Source organism: Pan troglodytes, chromosome 18 (assembly GCF_028858775.2).
Source record: "Pan troglodytes isolate AG18354 chromosome 18, NHGRI_mPanTro3-v2.0_pri, whole genome shotgun sequence".
NCBI classification, from domain to species: Eukaryota; Metazoa; Chordata; class Mammalia; order Primates; family Hominidae; genus Pan; species Pan troglodytes.
In genome coordinates, this window is record NC_072416.2 from 45062899 (window position 1) to 45067901 (window position 5003).

Here is a 5003-nt window from a genome sequence, read left to right on the forward strand (position 1 = left end):
CACCACCAGGCCCCGGTAAGTTTTTTGTATTTTTTGTAGAGATGGGGTTTTGCCATGTTGTCCAGGCTGGTCTCGAACTCCTGAGCTTAAGCTATCTGCCCGCCTCAACCTCCCAAAGTGCTGGGATTTCGGGCATAAGCTAACATGCCTGGCCTCTTGCACTTCATGGTTGTACTTCAGATCTTATTGGGCAGAATCTTTCCACTTTCTTTTCTTTCTCTCTCTCTCGTTCTTTTTCTTCTCCTTCTCCTTCTTCTTCTTCTTTTCTTTTTTGAAACAGTCTCTTGCTTTGCTGCCCAGGCTGCAGTACAGTGGTGTGATCATGGCTCCCTGTGGCCTCCAATGCCTAGGCTCAAGCAGTCCTCCTCTCTTCTGCCTCCCGAGTAGCTGGGACTACAGCCACATGCCACCAGGCCCGGCTTTTTAAAAGTTTTGTAGAGATGGGGTCTTGCTCTGTTGCCCAGGCTGGTCTTGAATTCCTGGCCTCAAGGAATCCTCCCACCTCAGCCTCCCAAAATGTTGAGATTACAGACATGAACCATGGCACACAGTCTTTCTACTTTCTTTTGTGCTTAAAAAGAATGCACACATATCAATTATCTCCTAAGCTTTGGTGTGGGCAGGTTGAAGTAATCTGAAAAAAAAATGGATTGTGTATCGATATTACTCTAAAGCATTTATATGGAAAGTGGAAAAAATGCAGATGAATATGTTCTCTTTGTCATTGTGGAAAATAACACACCTGGCTTGCTAAAAGCTTTTTTCTTTTATTACAGGCATGAGCCACTGCACCCAGCCTTTTAAAAAACTTTTTGGCCAGGTTGTTTTATAGGCTCATGCCTATAATCCCTGTTCTTTAGGAGGCTGATGCAGGTAGATCCTTTGAGCCCAGAAGTTCGAGACCAGCCTGTGCAACATAGTGAAACCCCGTCTCTACAAAAATATACAAAAATTAGTCGAGCATGGTGGCATGCACCTGTGATCCCAGCTACTGAGGAGGCTGAAGTGGGAGGAGCTCTTGAACCCGGGAGGTCGAAGCTGCAGCGTGCTGAGATCACGCCACTGCACTCCAGCCTGGGCAACAGAGCAAGACTCTATCTTGAAAACAAAAACAAAAACAACTTTCAAATCCAGCTCTTTTGGCATGGCAAGGCACAGACTGAGAGATTATTATTTATTATAATTTCATGGCTGTTTTGCTCAGGGGTGATTTTCAATTTGAACATCAAATTTGGCATGAACACCAACCAAAAGCAGCCAATACTATCTATGGTGTTTGGGTGCGCTGGCTGATGGCAGCCCCAGGACTTTCAGCGGGAATTTCCTTTTGTGCTAATGCCTTGCCGTCAACAGCAGGTGAAACGATGCTGGTGAAGAAGCCAAGTGTCAGGTGTGCCTGGCATGTCCTGAGAATCTGATTCCTGGGGGTGGTGCCTCCCTGGCTGCCAGGGCCCAGGGCAGGCCTGCTGCTGTTCTCTCACTCCTGGTGCAGGAGAACGCAGATGCCGAGAAGTTGGAATCTGAAGATGGATCATCCATAATATAAAAAATGACACTCCAAATCGGTTTCAAATAAAAGGATATTTCGTGATGGTGCTGGCACTGATTGTTTCACGTGGCTTCATGCTTCAAATGTTTTTCGGTCAAATTAAGAGGCCTAGTAGCCATCAAACTCTTGTCCAGTGCAATGACCAGAAGTCATTATAAATGAGTTCGAATATTGCTAGGGACATAGATGCACAGCAGTGGTCACAGGGAAGTGAGACCAAGAGATTGTTTCACCGAGGAAATGCCATTATCACATCACTCTCAGAGCCCGCGTCTTTGCTCAAGGAAGGGAAAGAAATCCCCCCAGGATGTCTTATAATTGTTACAGGTGCCACCAAATGTGGGAAATAACTAGAATGCAGGAATTCCAGGAGAAAAATTAGTGGAGATACCTATTGCAGTAAGCACTGTTTAAGCAATAATAATAAAGGTAAGGGCTCACATTTATGCAGCATTTACTATGAGCCAGCCATTGTTTCAGATACATCTATTAACCACCTTATAAGGTATGCTCAGTTATTATTCCCACTTTAGTGATGAGGAAACCGAAGCATGGAGAGGTGCAGCACAAGCAGGCTCCACCTGGGTCACAGCTTTTTCTCTCGAATCAATTCATTTCACACCAAGTATTGATGCCCTCTAGGTGTCATGGGGGAAAGTGTCCCAATTTCTGTGCTTAAGGGTGGGGTTGGGTGATTAATTTGGAGGAAATCTTCCACATGCCCGGTGTGTCCTGCAGATACAATTGTTGGAGAGGCTGGAGAAACCAATATTTTAGCAGAAGCTTGAGGAACAGGCAGTTTTCCTTGTTTTCACCATCCCTAGATGACGTGGCTGTGAGTTCCATGTAAAAACGTGAAGTTTGCATTACTGTTCTCTTCTCCCTGGCCTAAATTGGATTTAGACTCAGCCCTCCTGCCCTGTCCCAGTCTCTCTGAGGACTTCTACCTATTCCCTCATTCCCCTAGCCCCATTTTGCTCAGATGGGTTTTTTATGGCCATGACTCCACCCAGCTAGAGTTGTCAGATTTAGCAAATAAAAATAGAGGTCTGCCAGCGGTGGCTCATCCCTGTAATCCCAGCACTGTGGGAGGCCGAGGTGGGAGGATCACCCGAGCCCAGGAGTTTGAAGCCAGCCTGGGCAACATAACAAGACCTTGTTTCTACAAGAAATAAAAATATTAGCCAGTTTCGTGGTGGTGCATGCCTGTAGTCCCAGCTACTCAGGAGGCTGAGGTGGGAGGATCGTTTGAGCTCAGGACTTTGAGTCTGCAGTGAGCCAAGATAGTGCCACTGCACCACAGCCTGGTGACAGAGTGAGACCCTGTATGAAAAAAAAAAAGGAGGCTGTCAGTTAAAGTTAAATTCAAATTTCAGATAAACAATGGAAAAATTTTAGTGTAAGTATGTACCATGCAGTATTTGAGACATACTTCATTACTATTTAGAAATATATACATATGTAAAATTAAATTTCTATAGAGATGAGGTCTCACCATGTTGCCCAGGCTGGTCCTGAGACTCCTGGGCTCAAGCAATCCTCCCGCCTTGGCCTCCAAAGTGCTGGGACCACAGGTGTGCACCACCGCGCCCGGCCGGGACATACTTACACTAAAAAAAGTACTTGCTGTCTATCTGAAATTCAGATTTGGGTGGGTCGCCCTGTATTTCTCGAGGCAACCCCTCAGCAGCCCTCAGGGGGGACTCCCTCCGCACTCCAGGCCCTCGGGTGGCGCCTTCGCTGGTTTATCTGCGGTTCACTTGCACCTTCTTCAGAAGTGGCCGACAGCCCACAGTGAAGGCGGCCCCGTGCCAGACTCTTCTCTGGGGATGAGGCTCCGGGGATGCGCCTCTGGCGGGATCTCCCCTGGAAGAATCTGAGTCCAGTGGGGAGAGGAACACGTCCCGCAGCTGCCCCGTTCCACGGTGGGAGGCGCCACGCGGCCGGGAACACAGGCAGGCGGAAGGCTCCGGAGGCGGCGGCTGGGAGGACCCCGCGGGAGGGCACCGTGGAGGCCGCGAGGACCGCGCCGGGGGGCTGCGCCCAGGCAAGCTGTGTCCCTCCGAGGCGAAGATAGGAAGCTGCCCCGCGGCGCGCGGTCCCCAGGCAGGGTGCTCGCGGGCGGAGTCAACACAGCCTGGCCTCTGCACCGGCTCAGGCCGCCAGAGGGCGCGCGGGTTCGGGAAATGGCTTCCCCGCCGCAGGAGGACGGCCGAGCTCCCCGCGGGGCGGGAGGAGGAGGGAAAACCGAGGACAAGCCCCCGCCTTGGCGTCGAGGGTCTCCACCAAAGCCCCACGCGAGAACGGGCCGCGTGTTTCTGGTGAGAGGGGTCTCGATAGTGCCATCCACCGCGAGGCCCGACTCCCAGCGGCGTCCAGGAAGCAAGGGAGGGAGGGCGGGAGCGGGGACGCGGCCGTTCCCACCCGGCTCCTCTCACGAGACCCGTGACAAATCGCTGGTCGGAGAGAGAGTGCACGGCCCCGAGGAAGGGAGGCACTCCGAGCCCTGTCCTTCCAGACATTCAGACTATTAACTGATGGTTGGTCTAGAGGGGACAGGACGGCAGAGAGACAGAGAAAGCTGGCGAAGGACGCGCAGGATTTCAGATGTAATGCGTGACTCAGAGAGATTGCATAACTTCTTCCAGGCCTCAGTTTCGACGTCTGTCAAATGGGAGTACATTTTCCCTCAGCGGGAGGATCGTTTTGAGTCCAGGGGTTTGAGGCTGCTGTGAGCCCAGATCGTGCTACTGCACGACAGCTTGAGGACAGAGTGAGACTGTCCCCCCCGCCAAAAAAGAGGATGTCAAAGTGAAATTCAAATTTCAAATAGACAATGAATTTTTAAATTTATTTTATTTTATTTTTGAAACGGAGTCTTGCTCTGCCCCCCAGGCTGGAGTGCAGTGGCGCAGTCTTGGCTCACTGCAAACTCCACCTCCCGGGTTCAAGTCCTGCCTCAGCCTCCCGAGTAGCTGGGATTACAGGCGTGCACCACCACATCCAGTTAATTTTTGTATTTTTAGTAGAGACAGGGTTTCGCCATGTTGGCCAGGCTGGTCTTGAACTCCTGATATCAAGTGATCCATCTGCCTCAGCCTCCCAAAGTGCAGGGATTACAGGCGTGAGCCACTGTGCCCGGCCAAAAAAACTTTTGGTGTAAGTATGTACCATGAAGTATTTGGGACATACTTCATTACTATTTAAAAATATATACATATACAAAATTAAATTTATATAGGGACGAGGTCTCACTATGTTGCCCAGGCTGGTCCTGAACTCCTGGGCTAAAGCCATCCTCCCGCTTCAGCCTCCAAAGTGCTGGAACTACAGGCGAGTGTACCTCAGTGGTCCAATGAGAAAATCCACTCATCATGTGACTGTGTTTGTAAACTGTGAGGTGTGCAAAATGAGGAGCTGTTGCCCTCTCTTTCCTCCCCTTTCACCACTCTCT